Source organism: Acanthochromis polyacanthus, chromosome 5 (genome assembly GCF_021347895.1).
Source record: "Acanthochromis polyacanthus isolate Apoly-LR-REF ecotype Palm Island chromosome 5, KAUST_Apoly_ChrSc, whole genome shotgun sequence".
Classification (NCBI taxonomy): domain Eukaryota; kingdom Metazoa; phylum Chordata; class Actinopteri; family Pomacentridae; genus Acanthochromis; species Acanthochromis polyacanthus.
In genome coordinates this window covers 35,705,324-35,718,226 of record NC_067117.1, presented here as the reverse complement: position 1 = coordinate 35,718,226, position 12,903 = coordinate 35,705,324, and the positions used below count along the sequence as shown (strand labels likewise).

The window sequence follows — 12,903 nt, the reverse complement described above, 5'->3', positions numbered from 1 at the left end:
TCTGTCTACTAGAACTACTTCTATCCCATGGCTCAATGACACAACTCGAGCCCTTAAGCGTCAGTGTAGACAAGCGGAGCGTTAATGGAAGGACAGGTTACAGGTGTCACTGGACATTTTTAGAGACAGCCTTGCCACTTTTCAGAGAGCAGTAGGGGATGCTAAAGGGCAGTACCTTTCCAACCTCATCAGCAATAATAGCCACCGCCCTGGAGTACTGTTCAAAACCATAACCTCTGTAATCAATCCTATGTCTGTTGTTCTGAACGATGTTTCTGTACAAACCCACAATGCTTTTTTTTCCTCTTTATTCCCCTTGTCTGCATTATCTTTCTAGCTGGCCACTGTATCCAATGACAGCATCGAAAAGATCAATGCATTTTTATCTTTGCAGTGAGAAATATTAAATGTGAATCACTGCCAGTGACCTTCACCGGCTAAAAAACCAGCAATGCTTTTAAACAATACTTTTTGGACAAAGTTTTGTCTATTAGGAAAGCTATCACACGTGTTCCTACAGCTTTTACATCCACTCCTGCTGCACAATGTGTGTTTGAGAATTTTGAACCTGTCACTCTTGTGGACCTCAAAAAAGCTGTCCAGGAGTTGAAGTCTACTACCTGTGTGCTAGACGCTGTCCCTGCTCAGATTATGAAGGAGGCCGTTGACATCTTAGGCCCATGCATCGTTTCCTTCATAAACAGCTGTTTTAGTTTGGGCACTGTGCCAGCTGCTCTCAAGCACGCCATTGTTAAACCGCTGCTTAAAAAACCCAGTCTGGATCCCTCCCTTTTGTCTAATTTCCGTCCTGTTTCTCACTTGCCTTTTTGTCCAAACTAATGGAGAAGCTTGTTTTTTCACAGCTTCTGTCTCACCTTAATTCTAATGGTATTGTGGACAAATTTCAATCAGGCTTCAGGTCGAGACATAGCACCGAGTCTGCACTGTTGAGGGTCCACAATGACATCTTGGCAACAAAAGTTCTGTCGTCTTGGTGTTGCTAGATCTAACCGCTGCCTTTGATACTGTGGATCATACCATCCTCATTTCCCGACTTCAGCACACTGTAGGCCTACAGGGTTCAGTTCTCAGCTGGTTCTCCTCATATCTCTCAAACAGGTCCTTTGCAGTACATATAAATGATTTTGCTTCTTCTGTTGCTCCTCTCTCGTCTGGAGTGCCTCAAGGCTCCATTCTTGGTCCCATTTTGTTTTCACTGTATATGTTGCCACTTGGTCAACTCATCTCCAGACACAACATCCAATTTTATTTCTACGCTGATGATCTCCAAATCTATCTTCCGGTTATCCATAATGATCACTCTGCGATAGACCCTCTCAATAACTGTCTCCACTCTGTCAAACAGTGGTTGTCCCAGAACTTCCTCCATTTGAATGAGGAAAAGACTGATTACATTCTCTTCAGTCCTGACCCAACCCGTAGTTCCCCTGATTTTGGTTCATCCACACCACAATTTGCTTCTGCTGTGAGGAATCTGGGTGTAATTTTTGATGAGGGACTTAACTTTGAGAAGCAGATCAGTTCAGTTGTAAGGGCGAGCTTTTTCCAACTAAGGCTCCTGAGCAGAGTTAAGCCTTTCCTGTCCCGGGCAGATTTGGAAAAGGCTGCTCACGCTTTCATCAGCTCAACACTTGATTATTGTAATGCCCTTTACACTGGACTTAATCACTCACTCCTCCATAAACTTCAGTTGGTTCAAAACGCAACAGCACGTCTCATCTCCAACTCTTCAAAATACTTGCACATCACTCCGGTCCTTCAAGCGCTCCACTGGCTTCCGGTGCACTTTAGAGTCCAGTACAAGGCCCTGTTGTTCGTGTTTATGGCCATAAACGGGCGTGCCCCCGCCTACATCTCAGAGCTGTTGGCAATTTACCAACCTGCCAGGACTCTACTCTCATCTAGCCACACCTCCTTGGTTGTTCCCAGGGCAAGATATAGAAAGTTTGGTGACCGCTCTTTTGCCGTTCTTGGCCCTAAGCTCTGGAATTCTCTTCCATCGCACTTACAGTCCATTTCTGAACTAAGTGTTTTTAAATATCATCTGAAAACGCACTAGTTCCATGCAGCATTTCCTAATTAAGTGTTACATCCACAGATGCCAAGAAGAAAGGGAAAAAAACCAAACCTCTTGTCTGATGGATGCGTTGCTTTACGATGCTAATTTTTATTGTTCAAAACCACTTACTGTTTAACTGTAATTAATGCTAATTATATCTGATTTTAATTTGTGGATGCCGCCTAAAGTGTAAGAACTTTTAATCTAATGACAGATGCCAAGAAGAAGGGGAAACTCCACACAGCGCCTGCAGGTCGTGTCAGAGCTGCAGACAGTGAACAGACCCCAAGGTCTGATAAAGGATTATTTCTGATGCAGCTGCATGATTAGAAATCTCTCCCTGCCTCTTCTTGGTCCTTGTCCTACCCTCTCATGTGGATAAATCAAAGTCAGATTCTGAGTATCTGTTGCTTCTCTGGCTGCAAAGTCATTAATCCAAGGATGTTGCCCATGGGCAGGCTTCTCTACTTGTTACATGAAAAATAATCTTAGGCTACGTTCAGACTGCAGGCTAAAGTGACCCAAATCCAATTTTTTTGCCCCTATGCGACCTCTATCTGATCTTTTCATGACAGTCTGAATGACACAGATCCGATTTTTTCAAATGCGACCCAGGCCACTTGGATATGTGGTCCTAATTGTGATTGTGATACGTATCGGATCTTTTGCCATGCGACTTCAGTCTGAACGGCCAGGTCACATTTATCCGACCCATACGTCATTGGTACACGACAAACGTCACTATTCTGCGTTGAAGCAAAACAATGTGTCTTGCCGTGAGAGTGTTAAAAAGAGGCGCTCACATATGTACGTAAAGGTCGCCCTTGTCATTCGAAAATTCTGAATGAAGTCCGCATCTGTGAAGCCTCTCACATCACTATCCCACCACTTCTGGCTGCGACTCCGCACCCACACAGTTCTCTTGACAGACGTTGCTGCCACTACCCCACAAAACATCAGGGCCAAAATCCTGCCTCTCTTCCTTCTTGACCTTCTCCTTAAAACGATTAAGTTATACATATGCTGGCTCCGGCTGGACAACAACTTTAAAATGGCCAGACATGCTCTACTGTTAGCGTCCATGTTTACTTCCGTAAACACTGAACACGCTCTTTGCGTGTCCTTGTTGTGTCCTCTTCTGCGCATGTGGGACACTTTTGGGTCGTGTGAGGTTCACACAGGATTTAATTGGAAATGAGAACGAACTCGCAAAAAAATCGGATTTCACAAAAAAATAGGAATTGAGCATTAAGCCCTGCAGTCTGAACGTAGCCTTAGTTTCTCACTCTCATTCCACTGCCTGCATCTCTCTTTTATTTGTTCTAATGGGCTTCTGGTTTTCACCCCTGTGGATGAGTTATGTCTCCTGCTGGGGGGGTTTTCACTGGGATTGTGTGTGTAGTGGTGCTGTAAATTGCTACGTCGTGCCCTCACTCCACATTGCTCGAAGGGCACATTCACAGAATCTCCTGCTCTCCACTCCAACATGCTACTAATGACTGTACTGGGGGTATATAAAGACAGATAGAGTAGAAATTAAGACAACTGGGTCCTGTCATGCCTAATCATGCCACATCCACACTCCTGTCGCCAGTTTCAGACACGCACCCTCTTTCTTTTCCTTCCCCTCTCTCACTTTTCTCTCTGTGTGTCCTTTTTTCATGACTCCCCCACATGCCTCTGTTATCATGGCCTGGAGAGGAGTTGTGAAATTCATGACATTCAGATCTAGGGGGGCTTGGTGACGGAGGACAAGAATAGTCTCCCGAGTTTCTGCTGGAATCTGTCTGTCTTTGTTGAGGAAGTTATACAACGTCAGTGCCCTCGATAATCTCGCTCTTGCAATTTGTGGTAGAGAGAGAGAATCTCATTTGTTGCATTTGGTTACGGAACAGTGGCTGCCTCTCTGCTCAGCAGCCTTACAGCAGCACTGACCAGGAGTGCATGCTCAACCTGAAATGGAATAATCTACGATGTGATGTAGATAAAATGTTAATGCTTTGTTTGTGAGCCAGCGTGCACCCTGCTCTTTTTTCCCTGCTGTGAAACTCATCATTGGCAGTAGACTGTTGCTTAAAAGGCAGTGGAGTCTATCTGCTTAAAATTCGAGGTTGCCTGTGTCAAACAGAGTTCTCAAACAACCCCAGAGACACTCAGCAGCTTGAGGATGAAAAGTAGTTCCTCTGACTAACAGCGAGGGGTAGTGTTGCTCTGAGACACCGGCATTAGTTTTTTGCTTTCCTTTGCCTTGGTTTGCTATTCTTACATAAAACCCTGACTTACAGTGTCGATTATTCATCTTCATAGGGAGTAGTGAATATTTTGTACCAGTTGTACTTTAGAAATTTGGAGCTTGCTCTTTAACGGCCTCCAAAATACAACTAATTAAAGTCATTACTTTAAAATTTAATATGTTGCTGAATACTGCTGGTGACTTTGTGATGCTGGCCTTGTAGGGTTGTAAAGACGTGACAATGAAAAAAAGATTAATGGTGCCTTTGGAAGCAAAGCAGAAGCGTTTTTTTTTTTCCTTGTGAAAAGTTTGACAAAAAGTAAATGCAAACATGATTGTGGGCATTTCAGGCCACAGAGGCAGAGTGTGTTGTCCTTGCGATCTTGTCAGGGTGTAGTTGTGCGCACAGCTAGTAAATATTTTATGTGTCTGTGTCCTGCTTTGCTGTTCCCACTGGGGAAGAGCTGTACAGGAACTATGTAATGACTCCTTAACCCTTTAGGCCCACATTATAGAGGTTCTCACTTGGAGTGAAAACTAATGTTTGGACAGCTACTCCATGAAGGACTGTGCTTCTCCTTGGTGTGTCAGCTGCTACATACTGTATATGTTCAATCAAGGCAACAATACTAAGTGTAGTTCAGACATAAATATGTCAGCTGCAACGTGAACCACAAGACAGACTCTATTTGTTGGTTAGCTCAATATTTTTGTCTGAACTGAAGTAGCTCAGTAAATACTGGATGTGTAGCTATGAAATTTAATACAGACGCCCCTAATCCCCAGAGGAAAAATCTGACTATCTTTGGTGATACCCTGACATTTCATCCAACGCCTCAGCTACATTCATCACTCATTCTTTTACACAGAGAAAAATTTGCTCATCTACAGACAAACACTGGTACTCAGTGTATAATAATGACTTGTCTTCTAGCACTGTGATCAGGTCAAACTTTATTTACTTACACTCCCATTCAAAATTTTGGGGTCACTTAGAAATGTCCTTTTTTTTTGAAAGAAAAAGTTTTTTTTCAATGAAGGTAATATTAAATTAATCCAAAATACAGGCTAGACATTATTAATGTGGTAAATGACTATTCTAGCTGGAAATGAATGATTTTAAATATCTACGTAGGGGAACATTTCCAGCAACCATCACTCCTGTGTTCTAATGCTACATTGTGTTAGCTAATGGTGTTGAAAGGCTCACTGATGATTAGAAAACCCTTTTGCAATTATGTTAGCACATGGATAAAAGTGTGAGTTTTCATGGAAAACATGAAATTGCCTGGGTGATAAGCGGCACTAACAAGCTTCTTTACTATGTGTTCTAAATCTGTCTCTTGCTGCAGAGGTGATTTGATAGTTAAGTATTTATCTACCACTGTGACAGTGGTGTTTCAGGATGGACTGAACCCCATCACATAGAGGGCAGCCTCTCATTACGATCCTCCTCCTCCCTTCACCAGTCAAGTCCTCAAAGTCAAGGCTGACCTGCCTCCTGCCTTGTCTCCAGAATGAAACCTGCAGACATAGACTAATTACATCAAACTGCCCTTTCCCTTTCACCTGCCTCACACATATCACTCTGGGTAAATAGCTTTTTTTTTCCTGTTCCCACATCCTCACGAAGGACATCTTTTGAGGGACACAAGGGAAAAGCATTAGTGAAAAGAGCTCTTGAAACTACATTACAGTAGCGACAATAACAAGTTCGTCAGCAGAAGTCTGGCTCAGGTGAATTATTCTGTTAGAGACATGACATGTCAATGTCCTCATCAGCAGGAAAACCAGGGAAGGCTGACTGTAGAAGAGTAACAGCCGTTTTTGACCACTTCACTTTATAAACGCTCTTGAGAAAGCAAATTTTTACTTTTGGATGATAAAACACTTTCAGATCAAATACAAGCCAAAAAACAGCTAATGTTTTTATGTAATTGGTGACTTATGCTAAGGCTCCCATTTTAAAGAATGCAACCAGAAGAGACTGAACCACCTCTGCTTAAAAGAGATTCTGACCAGCTACTGCATTCAGAGTCAAATATCTTTGACAGTAGCCCTGAGATCATGACCCAGATCTATCAGATATATTCCTCCGTTGTAAGTTTCTATACAATGCAGCCATGCTTTCCTTCAATACATTTTTTGATCCAAAACTGTCCTAAAAATCAGCAGTTTATGTTCATTTTTACAACGCATGATGGACCATTTTTAATGACCAGCAGAATAGTCAGATGACACGCTTTAAGTCCAGAACTGTCAGTATCAATATCAGTCAATAATGGAGCTAAAGGACCTTGCTAGGGACACTGTGGATAAACATGGCACATTCCTTTGTCCTCTCCTCTAAGCTTTTGATTTGATTTATAGCCCACATCTGGCCAGAGTCCAGTCAACCTAATAGAATCACAAAAGGTTGACTAGGGGGCCATTGGACACCCCGACATTAGGTCTGATGCATGAGGAGGGGACAAGAGGACAATCAATGCACTTGAACCTGACAGACCAGGGCAGGGCACATAGTCCTATCACTGTCAAAAAATCACTCAGATACACAGTATATAAGACAGCCAATGGAGAAGGCAGCCAGAGGCAGAAGGAGGACAAGAAAGAAGGAAGAGGGGTGGACAGAGAGACAGAAAGAGAGGTGAATTTGAGGGGAAAGAAAATGAGAGGAGACAAGAAGGAAGAGATATCAGACAAGATGTACGTCTCTTGTTTGACTCTAAGCAGACATGTGCTCTGCCAGCAGATTGACAAAGATATCATTTTCCACACACCCTGATGTCAGAATCATTTCTCTTTCTGATTTATTCAATCAGACTAAGTTCAGTTATATTGATTTTAGTAGTAAAATAAGACCTATTCTGTCTTCATCAAGAAATCTGATCACAAATTGCCTTGCCTTAATATGGCAAGACTTGCTTCCATCAAATCTTGATTTGTCATCATGGAAGTAATTGGCAGGTAATCTATAAAGAATATAGTCATCCGTTGCAGCTGAAATACAGTCGTCTACAAAGTTCTACAGCAAAAATTACGTCTAGTGTCTCTCTAACCTAGAAATGTCTTTTTATCTACATTATATCTGTCCCCATGAACAATCATTCATGGGCAAAGAGTGCTTGTGAGGTGAGCAGCAGGAGGAAAGATGCCTTTGTGGGACATTGGTAGGAAATGTACGTATATTTGCTTTCTTAATGGAGGAAATGAGAAAGAAAACAGTCAGACTGAGTCCAAGAAATCATCCTATTTGTTTCCAGGACAACCGTACAACAAGACAACCGAATGCACCTTTCTCTTAATCTGGCAGAAATAGGAGCTACTTAGTCAGAGAGCAGAGAGGAGGGAGGGCAGGGATGTGTACACACATAAAATACTCTCAGACAAAAACACACACACTTGATGAGGGTTGAGACAAGGAGGGAGGAGAGAAAAGAAAGAGTTAGAGGTGTTGAGAGGGAGGAGAGACACATAGAGAAACAAACAGAAGTAGAAAAACGAAGCGGTATGACTGTCCCACTGTAGTCCTGTGCTGTAAACTCATATCCTGCACACCCCTGGGAAGTCTCATCAGCTGTGCAGCAGGATGCCACAGAGGAAAAGGAGTTTCACATTTGGAGCTTATGGAGGGTAAGATAACAGAGCATGAATTTGTCTGAATGTCAGTCGATTTGGGGTTTTGCCAGTCCTATGTACTGCAATGAAACCATGATACAGTGGTGTACCTGTTGCATCATGCTGCTTACCCCGGAGTAGCGAGAGAGAGTTGGGAGCTCTGGGAGATGTGCTGCACTTGCTCAACAACTGCAGAGTGAGATAACAAGATGATTGAGTGTCAGTACTGTGTCCTCCTAATTTACAGCTTTAACCGTTAATAGTGAGAAGCTGCAGAGATGCTGAAATAATAAGATCGGTTTATTAAGCCACAGAGGGAGGGAGTGGTTAAATAGATTGCTAGTGTGCATGTGATTATCTCATCAGGATGACGGTTGATGTCTCGGTCACAGGGACCTATTACAGCATGTGTGGGTTTTTTTTTTAAATTATTTTTTATTTTTTAAGATTGCATTGGCGTTGCAGATCAGACAGTGCAGCCAACTTAACAGTGTCCTAAATGTATTATAGTGAATTACAGCAGTGCACTCAGAGTCCATTGGCAATAAACAAAGTTATCTAAAAATGATGAAGACATGAGAAGATTTTTCATTAAAATGTGCCTTTTTTTCTTGGAGGAAAACAAACACATTGGAAACAAAGCACTGATCATTTGTCATAATGGCACATCATTAAATGTTGGTAATATTCAGCTTTTTTGAAGGATTCAGTGGTTTGATGCATCTTCACTTTGGTGACACTGAATAGCTTAAATACCTCATCAGCATAAGTGAAAAGATAGTGAAAAGAGGAAATGGCCTCAACTTGGTGCTTGCACAGCGACAGTGTTTTTTGTATGTGACTGATGCTTTTCTACCAGTCAGAATGTGAATCTCTGAGATATTTGTTCTCTGGTTTATGAGCAATGAGCTGCTCAGCCACACAGAGCATTAGCATTCATGAGGCAGTGAAATTACTGTTACTATTGTGTTTTTCTGCTCATGAGCTCTGCCAAGTCTGCCTAGAAAACATTCTTGAGGGTCAATTTGACAACTGTAGAACTAGTCATGTTGAAAGCTGGCCTGAGTGCACAGACAGACAAGTATTTGTATAACACACACACAACAGACACAAGATTTTGAGAACAGCAACAATCACTTTGATTTGAAGTAAGATTTAAGGAATAGTATAAATAAAAATGTAGTTGTATTCTGAAAACTGCACTCAAACACACTCGACTCTGTATTTTTCTGAATATTTGCATAAACCTACTAGAGAGTGGTATTTTCTTGTCACAACGCTCAGATGTACTGTTTGTGTACATGTAACTGTTATTGTGTAAATATGTAAATGTTTGAATAGAGGGTTTGGTGGTTAGCACTGTTATCTTGTAGCTAGAAGGTCCCTGATTCACATCCTGGCTTGGACCTGTGCATGTGTGGGTTTCCTCCGGGTACTCCAACTTTGTCCCAAAATCCAAAAACACACTCATGTTAATTGATAACTCTAAATTGTCCGTCGGTGTGAATGCAAGTGTGATTGTCTTTTTATGTAGCCTTGCAATAGACTGGTGACCTGTCCAGGGTGTCTCCTGCCTTCACCCTAAGTCAGCTGGGATAGACTCCAGCCCCCTGCGACCTAATGAGGATTCAGCGGTGTATAGAGAATGGATGGATGGATGGATGTTTGAATGAAAGGCTCGGTGGTTAGCACCGCTGCTTTGCTGCTAGAAGATTTCCGGTTCGCGTTCCAGCCTGGGCCAGTGCATGCGTGGGTTTTCTCCGGGTACCCCGGCTTCCTCCCACGGTCTAAAAACATGCAGAGATTAATTGATAACTCTAAATTGTCCGTAGGTGTGAATGCAAGTGTGATTGTTTGTCTCTATGTGTAGCCTGTGATAGACTGGTGACCTGTCCAAGGTGTTCCCTGTCTTCTCCCTGAGTCAGCTGGATTAACTCCAGCCCCCTGCAACCCTTATGAGGATTAAGCCGGTGTAGAGATAATGGATGGATGTTTGAACGGTTGAACCATTTGAGGATTTTCAGTTTCTCCTCACCAATAAATGTAGTCTTGAGTTGGCATTGGACAATGATGAACCATTATGAGCTATGAGATGTCAGATGTAGGTGACTGTGGTGAATTAGAAGTGCCTTTTTCTCATGAAAAGCCTTGTGGAATACACATCACTGATACACACATGAGCTTATAATTAAGGGGCAACAAGAGCCCTTGAGACTGTGCTAACTGCAATCTTCTTTTTTTTTTTTTTGTCCTGCCAGGAGTCCTTAATTTGATGGGGAATTCTTAAACTGCAACAGAAATTCCAAGTGACTTGACTATTTTTTTCTTTTTTTCCATCAGTACTGTTTGCTTCTTAAGAATTCTACTCCTATGTCATGCATGGATTCCCTCGTGCCAACAAAATCTTTGAGGGACAGTCCCCTCCTGTGCCACAAAAACAGCTCAGACTCATCGAGGCCTGGACTCCCCAAGACCTCTGAAGGTGTGCTGTGAGGTGGGACCTCCATGGATCAGACTTGTTTTTTCAGCACATCCCACAGATACTTGACCAGATTGAGGTCTGGGGACACCTTGTTGTGTCTATGTCATGTTCACCAAACCATTCCTGAATAATGTCTGCAGTGTGGCAGGGAGCAAAATCATGCTGAATGGGCCATTGTCATGAAGAGGTGAATATGGTCTGCAGCAATGTGGAGGTAATCTCCTGCTTTGTGCCAAAGAAACCTTCACATGAATGCCAGGACCCAAGATTCCCTGGATAAACATTGCCAGGAGCATTACACTGCCTCCACCTACTTGCCTTCTTCCCATAGTGCATCCTGCTGCCATCTCTTCCCCAGATAAACAACAAGCTGTTCACACCATGTAAAAGGAAAACATGATTCATCAGACCAGGCCACCTTCTTTTATTGCTCTGTGGTCCAGCTGCTACATTGTCCCCATTGTTGGAGCTTGTGGTAGTGGACAGGTATCAGCATGGGCACTCTGAGCTGCATTGTAGGTTCATACACCTTTCTATCACTGCCGACATCAGGCTTTTCAGGAATTTGTGCTGCAGTAATGCAGATATACTACTATAATATAGATAATAGACTAGACACTACCATTCAAAAGGTTGGGGTCACTCAGACAATTTTGATGTTTTCCATGAAAACTTACACTTTTATGCTGACATAATTGCACAAAGGTTTTCTAATAACCAATTAGCCTTTCAACACATTAGCTAACACAATGTAGCATTAGAACACAGGAGTGATGGTTGCTGGAAATGTTCCTCTGTACCCCTATGGAGATATTAAAAATCAGCCGTTTCCAGCTAGAATAGTCATTTAGCACATTAACAATGTCAAGATTGTGTTTCTGATTAATTTAATTATATCTTCATTGAAAAAACAGTTTTTCTTTCAAAAATACTCACATTTTTAAGTGACAGTAAACTTTTGAACATTCGTGTAGGTAATAGATATACCTTCCTTGAACCACTTTTGGTTGGTGATCATTTACATCACCATTTGCAGTTTAGTCGTTGTCAACTCAAGTTATTTGGGGTAGTAACCTCTCTCTTCATGTAACCCTGCATGAAAATGGTTTCAGTGGTATCAGATTAGAACCCTGCACTCAGATATCTTTAACGTTTGATTTCAGATGTCAAAATCTGTAGCTTGAAATAAGAGTTGTAATATTATGAGGCAATTACTAAATTAGTGATTTTTTTTTAGTCTGTCCTGTTAAACAAACAGATATACTGTAGATGTTCCATATTTGTTTACCATGCCCCAAATTCTTCAGATCGTCTATAATCCAATCTGACAACCCTCTAATCTCATACCTTGCTCCTATAATATCTAAATTAGATTTCCTTATGATCAGCGGCCAGCTGTCTAAGATGAATTGTTTGGTTCAAGAATAGGAATTTGCTTTTCTTTTTTGTTTTATTCCAATGTGTCTTACAGAATTGATTTGTTTGCAGTTGTCAAGAAAATTTGCCTCTGTTGTTAAAGGCTTGTTGCTACAAAAAAAAACATGATTCTCTCTGGGGAAATTAATGCTTACTGAACAAGAAGGAAAGGATTCTCAGACTGAAATAGATACTGAGACTTCGACCCTCACATTACCATTTTACATTTGTTTTAGGACCTGTCCTTGAAGAAATCATTTTGTGGCAGCCCAATTTCCACGTACAGTTTAGTGGTAATTGCTGTTAGTACATAATAACATGGCTGTTTGTACAAAATGCTTGTAAATTGCCACAAACAAAAATGAATGACTGAGTTCATAACAACTTGAAATTGTGTGCTATTTGAGCATCAATTTTATGGTCTGATGTGCTAATCGCCTGTTTGACAACCACTGCTTTTGTGGTTTGCAAATTCAAAGCAGGTGGGAAAGATTATTTGAAAACAATAGATTATCGATTACAGTGTGTTTGTTGAGCTGTCTTAATTACCGATTCACTAAACCTCCCACTAATGGTTAACCAATACACAAACAGGTGAGTGACTTTGCTAAATTTGATGTTGTGATACTAAACTGAAGATTCAGAAAAGCTTGTCGATGATGCTCGTGTGTTCACAGCCTTAAAATTACAGCTGGCTGGTTTCCTGCTGGTGAGTAAAGTCAGCTTTCAGCCTGAAGACAAGTGGCAACTGCTCAGCCAAGAGAAAGATTATAGGATTGTGTGCATATCCCACTGCTCTGTTACACTTCCCTTGCAGGTATTATACCTACCTGATGATGTTGTTTGAGAGGAGGATGCTTTAACTGTGCAGCCAGTGCATCTTTTGTTCATGCATTTTGGCTGCGTTTCAACTGTAATGCAGGAAGGAATATTTATGATTTTCACAATCCTGCTTCATCCAATGGAGAGATTTTATCTTCCAGCTTTAACACACTGAAAACCTGGCTTCAAAATTTGAGCATTTCTTGAACATTAATGTTGAAAATTCCTGACTATATAAGTAACATTCAAGTC

At 41.6% G+C, this 12,903-nt stretch overlaps 1 protein-coding gene across 8 annotated transcripts in view; it reads left to right on the top strand.

The window, feature by feature from the left end:
• rap1gapb (RAP1 GTPase activating protein b) overlaps positions 1-12,903 on the top strand; it is a 137,565-nt gene that overhangs the window by 49,711 nt on the left and 74,951 nt on the right. The gene's annotated exons all lie outside the window — the stretch shown is intronic.